Source organism: Octopus sinensis, linkage group LG11 (genome assembly GCF_006345805.1).
Source record: "Octopus sinensis linkage group LG11, ASM634580v1, whole genome shotgun sequence".
Taxonomy (NCBI): Eukaryota; Metazoa; Mollusca; class Cephalopoda; order Octopoda; family Octopodidae; genus Octopus; species Octopus sinensis.
In genome coordinates this window covers 62,517,134-62,529,554 of record NC_043007.1, presented here as the reverse complement: position 1 = coordinate 62,529,554, position 12,421 = coordinate 62,517,134, and the positions used below count along the sequence as shown (strand labels likewise).

The 12,421-nt window shown below is 38.6% G+C and overlaps 1 long non-coding RNA gene across 1 annotated transcript in view; it reads left to right on the top strand.

The window, feature by feature from the left end:
- Positions 1–11,856, top strand: part of LOC118765452 — an 18,368-nt gene extending 6,512 nt beyond the window's left edge. The window contains exons 2-3 of the long non-coding RNA XR_005001318.1: positions 5,237–5,243; positions 11,763–11,856. This is a non-coding gene — a long non-coding RNA (uncharacterized LOC118765452). The remainder of the gene's footprint in view (positions 1–5,236; positions 5,244–11,762) is intronic.
- The last annotated feature ends 565 nt before the right edge of the window (positions 11,857–12,421 follow it).

Sequence of the window (12,421 nt, the reverse complement as noted above, 5' to 3'; positions counted from 1 at the left end):
AAAGAAAAAATCAAGATTGGGAAAGAGAGGAAAGAGGGGAAAGTTTGTAACAAATATATTTAATGAAAAAGTTAAATGAAGAGAGTGTGTCTATGCATGTGTATCCATGTTTGTGTGAGGAGAGAGAGGGTAAACAGAGAAAGACAGTATATAATGGAATTATAAAAAAAACTTTTCTAATATGAGTGATAGATACATGTTCAGATGGATAGATAACTTGTTGAATAGATTGAGTAGATAAGTAGACAGACAGACAGACAGACAAACAGATAGACAACTCGATTGATAGACAGATATATAGAGTTAGGTAGTTATTTTGATAGACAGATAGAGCCAAATAGATAAAGAGACATAAATAGAGACAGATAAGTAGATAGATAGATAGATAGATAGATAGATAGATAGATAGATAGATAAATAGATAGATAGATAGATAGATAGATAGATAAATAGATAGATAGATAGATAGATAGATAGATAGATAGATAGATAGATAAATAGATAGATAGATAGATAGATAGATAGATAGATAGATAGATATATAAATAGATAGATAGATAGATATATAAATAGATAGATAGATAGATAGATAGATAGATAGATAGATAGATATGAAGGAAAATAATTTTTATAAAGAATAAAACTGAGGTTGATAGTTAATATATTTATTTATTCATTTATTTATATATTTATATATTACAACATAAAAAACCCCTAAAAAATACAAAAATAAATTTTAAAATGCAATAAAGAAAAACAGAATAAAAGGTAACAGTGATGGAATTGGAAATTGAAAATATATGAAAAAAAAAAAAGAAAGAATGGAAAAAAAACTTAACCAACTGATTATTTAGAGACTGAGGTAGACTAGAGCAAAAGATAGCTTTTCCACAGAAATGTCTTGAGAAGTATGAATGTTGCATGCCACCTTAATTCCTCACCATTAACAAAATTGAAGCCTAAGAAATAGTAGAACTCTGATACCAATGTCAAATACATAGTAATTTCTGTTTATTTAAGCAAACACATTCAACACGTTCAACTGTATATAATTACATCTTAATTATATACAGGCCAGCTATGAGTAGTAAGCTACAGAATTCTTATATTCTCTTGATTTTCTGTAATTCAGACCACCTGATGATTCCAGCAGACAAAATGGAAAAGGTGTTGCCCCGGAAGATGTCAAGGGCAATGCACTGGAACAGTCCCTCTGTCTCATGGGCCTCACACTTGCAGATAGCCATCTCCATCCTGATAGTGGCATGTAAGGATATGGTCCAGGGGCTGAGAATGCTGAAGGCCTCCACTGCCATGTTGTTTGGCTCAGGTCAGTCCTGATTGAGCAGAGGTATTCCAGCAGTGATAATCCAGTCTTTTTTGAAGGTGTCATTAAAATCACATAATCTAAGGTATTCTTTCTTTACTGTTACTTCTAGCAGATTGAATGACCATACAGATGCTATCTCTAAAAAAATGTTGGCATGTATTGCAAGGCTGTGTGGTTAAGAAGTTTGCTTGAAAACTATGTGGTTTTGGTTTATGTCTTTGAGGTATCTTGGATCAATGTCTTTGACTATAGTCCTGACCCTAACAATGTTTTGTGTGTGAATTTGGTATATGGAAACTGTATATCATGTATACACGCACACACAGACACACACACACGTGCGCATGCATGTACGTGCGTGCGCGCGCGCACACACACACACACACACATACTCTAGTCCCATCACCCTCTCTATATTCCCAGGTTTTCACCACTCACTGCATTCTCCACTACTCTCTACTCACATTTCTTTGGCAATGCCCTGCCATTTATATTATGACCTCCATACCACAAGGCACTTGTCACCATCTATATCTCTCTCTTCTGTTACTCAACCATCCCATTTATATTCTGATCCCAACCTCTTGTGAGTATGCCTGGCACTCTGCCACCATATCTCTCCTACTCTCTCTTGCACTCTTACTGTAGCCTAATCTCTCTCTCTCTCTAGCTGGGTAACCTTGTACCTCCTCTACAGCAAGACACCTGTTTCTGTCTCCCTGCCTCACTATAACCTTTCTTCATCTGACACAAGATTACCTCCTCCAATACCCACTCCCTCTTGAAGGATCTTTGTTTTGCAAGTTACTTGGTGATGCTGCCAGTGATAATGCCATGTATAAAGCATCCAGTCCACACTGTAAAGTAGTTGATGTTTGACAGGGCATCCAACAATAAAAACCATGCCAAAACTGACCTCATATGTATTTGTGCCACATAAAAAGCATTCAGTTCATTCTGCTGGGTGGTTGGTTTTAGGAAGGGCATCCAGCTATAAAAACCCTACCAAAACAGACACAGAAGTCTGGTGTAGGCTTCTGCTTGGCTGGCTCCTGTCTGGCCGGCCCCTGTCAAATCATCCAACCCATGCTGTGTGAAAAAGATGAGTTAGATCAGGAGTTCTCAACCATTTCTTACCTGTGGACCCCTTTCATTGCTATTTTATTCTGGTGGATCCCCATAGTCAGTTGATGTTTAAAAACTAGTTTTATAGATATTCTTTCAAGATTCCTATTTTGTTTTTCACACATTAACTTGTATAGGGTGAACTAATTTAAAATCTCAGAGAAAGAAATTTGGCCATTTCTTGCAATAAAAACATTTAAAGCAAAATTCTTACATGGACCTTTAAAATGCTACTGTAGATTCCTGATTTACGATTTTGCTTGCGTGGACCTCACCAAAATCTTATAAGGACCCTGGTTAAGAAACACTGTGTTAGATAATGTTGTGGTCTTGAGTTCCCAGCATTCAGGAAAAAAAACCCCCACTGAATGGCCACAGTTGGATTATCTTTGATTATAGCTCTGCTTAGTCAGGGCCAGCCTGGGACCAAACCCCCAGCACCACCACCACCACCACCACCTACAACAACAACATCAACCATAATAACTCACCATCTCTTCATATAAGAAATCAATAGTTTAGAAAGTGTAATTGTTTTTATTGTTTTTGTGGTTACTAATTAGTTTTTGTATATATTTTATTAAATTGTTGCAATCAATAAATTTGTGTGTTTAACTCAGTAAAGAAGGGAGAGAAGAAATAGGTCAGATTGAGAAGTTAACAATGGCGGTATATGTTAGAGGGAAGGAATTGTTCTTGATGTTAATACTGGTGGTGTTAGTGGTGGTGGTGGTGGTGGTGGTAGCGTTAATGGTGGTGGTGTTAGTGATGGTAGTATTAGTGGCAATGGTGGTGTTAGTGGAGGTGGTGTTAGTGTTAGTGATGATGGTGGTGATGATGATGGTGATGGTGGTGCTGATGGTGGTGTTAAAGCTGGAATTGATTGTGGTTGAGGTGGTGATGGTTATGATCATGGTCGAGCTGATGGTAATGGTGGTAGTGATGGTGGCACTGGTTGTGATTGAAGTTGCGGTGATAGTGGTTGTGGCAATGCTAGTTGTTGAGGATGTATTTGTGGTGGTGGTGGTGGTAGTAGCAATAAGGGTTGTGGCTGTGGTTGTTTGCCATGTTTGTGATGGTTGTTGTATTTGTGGCAGTGCTGGTAGTTGTGGGTTGTGGTTGAGGTGGTGGTAGCGATGGTGTTAATAGAAGAAGAAGAAGAAGAAGAAGAAGAAGAAGAAGAAGAAGAAAAAGAAGGGGAGGATGAAGAGGAGGAGGAGGAGGAGGAGGAGAAGAAGAAGGGGAGGATGAAGAGGAGGAGGAGGAGAAGAAGAAGAAGAAGAAGAAGAAGAAGAAGAAAAAGAAGAAGAAATAACGAGAGAGTAAGAAAGAAAGAAAGAAAGAAAGAAAAAGAGCAGTAGAAAGAAGAGGAGGACAATGACGAAAAGGTGGATGAGAAGGAAGGAAGAGAGGGATAAATGTAAAATTACCAGAGAAAGAAAACAACTGTAAAAATTGAATAGATTAAAAGTAGAAGAGGAAGAAGTGAAGAAGAAGGGGAAAAGAGAAGAGGGAGCGGTGGAGAAGGTTGGAAATGGAGAAGTAGAATAGAAATAGAAATAAAGAGGAACTAGAAAAGGAAGTGAAGAAGAAATGTATCGTTAAATATTCTGATTTACTTAATTATATATTTGTATTAATTATGTGAAAGCCACAACTAGTAGTTGGGTCAATGAGTATTGAACTGTGTGGTAAAGGGTCAATGGTGCATAACCTGTGCTTTTCATTGATGTCTAATGTTCATAGATTATATCATTTCTGTGGTCGGTTGACCTGCAAGAAAAGAACAAGCAAACATCCCTCAAATCTCTCAAATATCCCTACTGTCTTGAATATAGAATAGACACACTAGAAGAAGGCAGTCTTACGGATCTTTTAATAAAGGCTGGATGCTCATGGCTGGAACCTCTTTGATCTTAGACTTGTCAAGTCAGGATTGACTTGAAGGCTAAAAAACAACAATGACAAAATCAACAATAACAACAGCAGCAGTATTAAGAACAAGAACATCATCATCATCATCATCATTAATATTATCATGAACAACAACAATGATATAGCCTGTTTTTATTTAATTTACATGCCAGTACAAGCCGCAAAAGCACTTTCAAATCACACCTGACTATTAAAAGGAGAACTTATATCAGTTTAATAGATATTTTTTACCAATTTCTATTTATTAGGAACAGTTATAGCTGTGTGGTTAAGCAGTATGGTTCTCCACTACATGGTTTCAGGTTCAGTACCACTGTGTGGCACCTTAGCCAAGCATCTTCTGCTATAGACCTGGGATGAACAAAACCTTGTGAGTGGATTTGATACATGGAAACTGAAAGATCCTCCAATATATATATATATATATATATGTGTGTGTGTGTGTATGTGTGTGTATATATATATATGTATAGATAGATGTTTCCTAATACCCTAGTCACATTTGGTGACAGTTAGAATCCTCTTTTTTGTGAAACATTGCAAACTGGTGTTTATATAAATGTTATATATATATATATTATATATATATATATATATATATATATTGTAATTTTATAGTTCCTGTGCATCTTCTAAATATGAATACTACTTTCTCTGATAACTTTCCTGTTATTCCATTGCACCTCTTGTGTGTCCACAGATTACACTGAATATGCCATATGGAATTCCTGCCTAGACCTTTCCTACAAACCGAGCAGGGCCATTTACCTGAAGTGGATAGGGTCCTCTCTGTTTTCTTGCTTACTAAAATCTTAGTCTTTGCTAAGTTAACCTTAAGGCTCTTAGATTCCAGGTTTAGCTTCCACATTCAGAATTTCTTTTCTAGCTCTGATATAGAATCTGCTATGAGGGCAAGATCATCAGCATATAGAAGTTTTCAGGGACTGCCAGTCTTGAACTCCTCTGTTATAGCCCTGAAGGACAATGGTGAAAAGGAGGAGACTGAAGACTGAGCCTTAATAAATGCCTGATTTTCTCAAATGCCCTGGAGGCTCATTAGTGGTAGTGGATAATTTTTGCAATCTAAGGGACCAAATTAGTAGTGGAGGAGAATGTATGAAAAGTATAATGTCTAGAATAAGAATAGGTTGAAGAAATTTCAGAGAGTTTTTACCTCTGAATTCAACCAAAGGTCTCTCCCTCCAAGTCAAAGGAAGATTGTATGATGCATACATATGAACAGAAATTCTATATTGTAGAGAAACATTGGCCCTGAATACAGAGAACATGCAAAGGCTAGAGAGGAATGAGGCTAGTATGCTCTGCTGGATGTGCAATGTCAGTGTACATTTGGAATGCTAGTGTGCTGAGAAAAAAATTAGGTATAAGAGGAATTAGATGCAGTGTGCAAGAGAGAAGACTATGCTGGATTGGTCATGTGGTGTTGATGGCTGTTGACAGCTCCATAAAAAAGGGCCAATCACTCAAAGTGGATAGAACTCATGGAAGAGGAAGACCCAGGATGACATGGGACAAATTACTGAAGAACAACTTCAAGACACTGAACCTTATGGATGAGATGGCAAAGGACTGAGATATCTGGTACATTGCTGTACTCAAAAAGACCCATCCTCCACAGCAGAAGTACTAAGGTTTCTTCCCCGGATGAAGAGGATTGGTTTGCAAAAGACCTGTGCTTGTATCTTGTAAAAAACACATGTGCTGGCTCCATGTAACAGTGCTCATGCAAGTGCCATGTTAAAAGCAACCAGCACACACTGTAAAGTGGTTGGCATTAGGAAGGGCATCCAGCTTCAGAAACCAAGCCAAATCAGACTGGAACATACTGCAGCTCTCCTGCTTGCTAGCTCTGGTCAAACCATCCAACCCATACCAGCATGGGACATGGATGTTAAAGGATGATGATGATGATGATGAAAAAATATATTTACACACACACACACACACATACACACATGCATGCACATGTGTGTTAGATAGCTACATCGATGGATAGAAACCCTTTATGGATGAGAAACCCAAGGTAATCCCATAAACCGGACTTCCCCATTTTTGATATATACTGCTCTACATCTTAGAGTGGGCTTCTTCTTTTGTGTTTTTGTTTCTTACAGACGATATATATATATATATACTCTTTTACTCTTTACTCTCTTTTACTTGTTTCAGTCATTTGACTGCAGCCATGCTGGAGCACCACCTTTAGTCAAGCAAATCAACCCCAGGACTTATTCTTTGTAAGCCTAGTACTTATTGTATCAGTCTCTTTTGCTGAACTGCTAAGTTACAGGGACGTAAACGCACCACCATCCGTTGTCAAGCGATGGTGGGGAGGATAAACACAGACACACAAACATATACACACACATACATATATATATATATTCGTATATACGACAGGCTTCCTTCAGTTTCCGTCAACCAAATCCACTCACAAGGCTTTGGTTGGCCCGAGGCTATAGTAGAAGACACTTGCCCAAGACATGCAGTGGGAATGAACCTGGAACCATGTGGTTGGTAAGCAAGCTACTTACCACACAACCACTCCTGTGCCTATATATATATATATATATATATATATATCATCATCATCATCATCATCGTTTAGCGTCCGCTTTCCATGCTAGCATGGGTTGGACGGGTCAACTGGGGTCTGTGAAGCTGGAAGGCTTCGTCAGGCCCAGTCAGATCTGGCAGTGTTTCTACGGCTGGATGCCCTTCCTAACGCCAACCACTCCGCGAGTGTAGTGGGTGTCTTTTACGTGCCACCTGCACAGGTGCCAGACAGAGCTGGCGAACGGCCACGAACGGATGGTGCTTTTACGTGTCACCGGCACGGGGCCAGGCGATGCTGGCAACGGACGCGAACGGATGGTGCTTTTACGTGCCACCGACACGGTTGCCAGACAGAGCTGGCAAACGGCCACGAGCGGACGGTGCTTTTACGTGTCACCGGCACGGGGCCAGCCGAGGCTGGCAACGGACATGAACGGATGGTGCTTTTACGTGCCACCGACACGGGGCCAGACAGAGCTGGAAAACGGCCACGAACGGACGGTGCTTTTACGTGTAACCGGCACGGGGCGAGGCGAGGCTGGCAACGAACACGAACGGATGGTGCTTTTACGTGCCACCGACACGGGGCCAGGCAGAGCTGGCAAACGGCCACGAGCGAATGGTGCTTTTACGTATCACCGGCACGGGTGCCAGACGAGGCTGACAGCGGACACGAACGGATGGGTCACTTAACCCCTGCTTTCTGATATATGATATATATATATATATATATATTAGAGAGTAAAGGTATTAGTTGCCAATTCTGTACAAGACATTGTAGATTTTTAGCTGGGCTAAAAAGTCGCATTCAATCACAGCACCAGTAACAGTTAAGCTTCATGCAATGGCCATACTCAATAACGAGGGGGCAGCCATATGTATATATATATATATATATATATATATATATATATATAATATATATATATATCTGTTTGTCACTCTGTTTATCTGTTGATACCTACCTACCTTTCTTTCTATCTATCTATCATACTACTTTTCTTTCTGTTGATGTATGTCGCTGTCTACTCTGACAATATGGATAAGTATTTAAACCTAATATCAAAAGAAAAAAAAAAAACCTCGAACAATGGCAGTGCCCCAGCACGGTCACAGCATCCAGGCTGGAATGTGTAAAAGAGTAAACGAATAACATCCACAGCTGTTTGCTAACTTCGGTTATTTCACTTTAATTTAATTATCTATCAATAAATCAAGTTATTCCTCTTTCTATTTTCTATTCATCAACATATCTATCTACCAGCTACATCGATGGATAGAAAACATGAAAACATTTGAATATTAAAACCTCTAATGGCAATCACACTTTTAGTTTTAATGCCTGTCACAATATTGTATTATTAAACATAACTGCACAGATGTGCACACTTGCTTTCTCTCTTTCCCACTTTTCTCTCTCTTCCTCTCCTCTCCCTCTCTTTATCTCCCCTCTCTTTTCCTTTCCCTTCCTCTCTTTCCTTCTTTCAACAATACTGCATCCTGTACTAAACATGTTTTATTTCTCTTTTCCTTCCTCTCTACCTCTTTCTTCAACTAATTATTCAACCACATAACATAAGAGTAATCCCTTTCTCTTAGTTCTCCCCACTAACACTATTCTCTCTCTCTTCACCTCTTCCTTCAATTAACCACTAAAGCCAGATCAGCAGGGGTTGATGGGCTTCTGTCAAACACAAGCACAAGATACACACACACATAGATATACATACATACATACATACATACATACATACATACATACATACATACATACATACGTACATACATACATACATACATACATACACTATTTTCCATGCTGGCATGGGTCAGATGGTTTGACTGGAGATGATAAGCTAGAGAACTGCACCAAGCTCCAATTGTCTGTTTTGGTTTGGTTTCTACTGCTGGATGCCCTTCCTAACACCAACTACACCACTGAGTGTACTGGGTGGATTTTATATGTCACTGGCATGGGTACCTTTTATGTGTCACCAGCCAGGGTGCCTTTTACATGTCACTGGCATGGGCATCACCAGCACTGGCCATGACCAAAATTACTGGCTTCAACCACAAAAACTGACTACATATGTAAATACCAAAAAAAAAAAAAAAGATAAAGTGTTGTTTATTAAATCGACTGCTATGAGGGTATCATCTGATTTAGTTCACATATGATCTCTTTCTTTCTGTCTTTTATTAACTCATCTTTTTCATTCCCATGTGCATTGTACATATATATACTTGTATATGTATATGTATACACACACACACACACACATACACACACATACACACACATTTTTATCTATATTTCTCTCTCTCTTCTCTTTCCCTCCTACGTACACTTCTAATATCTATCTATCTATCTATCTATCTATCTATCTATCTATCTATCTATCTATCTATCTATCTATCTATCTATCTATCTATCTATCTATCTATCTATCTATCTGTTTATCTGTTTGTCTGTTTGTCCGTTTGCCTATCTATTGACCCATCTTTCTTTCACTTTCTTATTAACTACGTGTTACATACTTTCCCTTTTTCTGCTTTCTCTTTACATATTTCTATAGGCATGTATGTGTGTTTGTATGTGTGTACGTTTGTGCATGTGTACTTTGAAAGAGGATATTTTCTTTTTTTTCATTACTCATCTATTTGCCCTTTTCTTTTGTCTTCTTTCTTTTTCTAATCCTTACTTTGTCTCTCCTGCCCTTCTCTCTTCTCTCTCCCACCTCTCTCTCTCTGGCTATCTCTTTTTTTAACTCTACTATCTCTTTTGCATTTAAAATCCCACCCATTTTCTCAGAGCTATTGCCCTGTTATCTCTGAGTAAATATATGCATGTGTATTTGTGTGTGTGTGTGTGTGTGTGTGTGTGTGTGTGTGTGTGTGTATTATATGTATGTAATTTAGGGCAGCAGCTGAGCAAGCATTCCATTGATATGTAGACTAATGATTGTAGTAATGCTACATTACAACTAGGAAAATTAAAACTTTGTCTCTCCATCTTCACTCTAATGGCATCCGTCCTCCATTCTCGCTGCCTGCTTTATTTACAATTTACAAACATAAAAATGAGTTAAGTTGTTATACTCAAATTCAATAATTAGAAAATTTAAAATGTAAAATATATTCAGATAAGTAATAAAAAAATAATAATAATTGTGACACATAGGTGCAGGCATGGCTGTGTGGTGAGCAGTTTGGTTCCCAACCACTTAGTTCTGGGTTCAGTCCCACTGCATGGCATCTTGAGCAAGTGTCTTCTACTATAGCCTAGGGCCAACCAAAGCTTATTGAGTGGATTTGGTTGACAGAAACTGAAAGAATCTTGTCATGTATATGTGTGCGTGTGTGTGTGTGTATGTGTCTGTGTATGTCTTTGCATCTGTGTTTGTCCCCCACCACTGCTTGACAACCCATGTTTACATCCCAGTAACTTAGCAGTTCAGTAAAAGAAAGCGATACAATAGGCTTTAAAAAAAAAGAGCACTGAGGATGATTCACTTGACTAAAAATTCTTCAAGATGGTGCCCTAGCATGGCCACAGTATAATGACTGAAACAACTAAAAGATGAAAGATAAAAAGAAAAAATTATGCTTAATCAAAATCAGTATTATTTTTTATAATCTTGTTTGGGACAATGGGAGACAACTTGAGATGCGTTTCAGTTTTTTGTGTCTCATCAGTGGAAATGCTTCAGACTCACCATAGCTTGTTCACAATACAAAAATTTGATAAGAAAACAAAACATTTACGAAATTTAATATTTTAGCAATGTCACTTCTTTCTTTACACAATGATACTTTCTGCAGAGAGAGAGAGAGGGGGGAGATAGGGAGGGAGAGAGATGCAGTTTTGTACTTACTCCTTCCACAACACTAATCTCAAAAAGTCTTCTTGTGAATGTGATCTGGGCGTTATTGTCGACAGTGATTTACGTTGGACAAAACACATTGCTAAATTTGCTAAAAAGGCTGAGGGTGTTTTGGCATCACTCACCAAGTCCTTTATGAGCCATTCTCTGGCTATCTATCTGCAGCTTTATATAGCTATGGTACGACCTCACCTGGAATTTGCATCACCAGTCTGGAACCCCTATCTTGCCCAGGATATTAATTGTCTGGAAGCCATTCAGCGATGTGCAACCAAGAGAATACCCTCCATCGGGCATTTGCCATATTCTGAACGCCTTACTTCCCTGGGCATAGATACAGTGAAACTCCAACATCTGGCAGCTGACTTGGCAGACACCCATAAAATTATCAACCATCTTACAAACAATAACTCTGAGCACCTTTTCAAACTCCATCTGTCTGACACCCGCGGACATGTTTACAAAGTCAGAAAACAGCACAGCTCCCATGACTTTTGGAAACATTTTTTCATGCTAAGAGTTACTGAAGCATGGAACAAACTGCCGGCATCAGTAGTTAGTTGTCGGAGCACTGCATCCTTCAAAACTTCCATGCTTCCTGAGATTCGCCAACACTACACCTGATTTTCTCCCCTTCATACACACACAAGCATGTATCTGACTCATACACTGTTCACTTTCGAGACATTTGTACATTACTGCTTATACTTTATGCGCACTTTTTGACAAGTTGTGGTGCACCTAAGCACTGTATACAATAATTTCATTATTATTATTATTATATTATATACATGACTTAAATCGAAAAACGACTTAAATTGAATTAAATTGTCTCTAGGCTAGGCCGAATTTACTTGTCTCTAGGCTAAACTGATAATAACATTCCCAGTTCTGTACTTCCAGCATTATAGCATGATGCTTAGCACTTTCACTATGAATTTTCTTAGGAGCCATACGGGCAAAAAATAAAGTCACAAATGAATGAGAATGAGAAAGTAGCTGATAAACAGACGTAAATAATTCTGGATTCAAAATAATCATAGGAATCATGAGTGACAACGGCACCTAATGGTAGATATTGGAACTACAGAGCAATATGGGTTCTGAAAGACCAACAAATAAGACAACACGGCTGATTTCACAATTTCATTCACTAAGCTACATTATTTTATGATGTGTGTCTTAACATAAACTGTATTCTTTTATTCTTTTACTTGTTTCAGTCATTTGACTGCAATCATGCTGGAGCACTGCCTTTAGTCGAACAAATCGACCCCAGGACTTATTCTTTGTAAGCCTAGTACTTATTGTATCAGTCTCTTTTGCTGAACTGCTAAGTTATGGGTACGTAAACACACCAGCATCGGTTGTCAAGCGATGTTGGGGAGACAAACATAGATACGCAAACACATGCACACACACACACACACACACACATATATATATACATATATACGATGGGCTTCTTTCAGTTTCCGTCTACCAAATCCACTCACAAGGCTTTGGTCGGCCCGAGACTATAGTAGAAGACATTTGCGCAAGGTGCCATGCAGTGGGACTGAACCCAGAA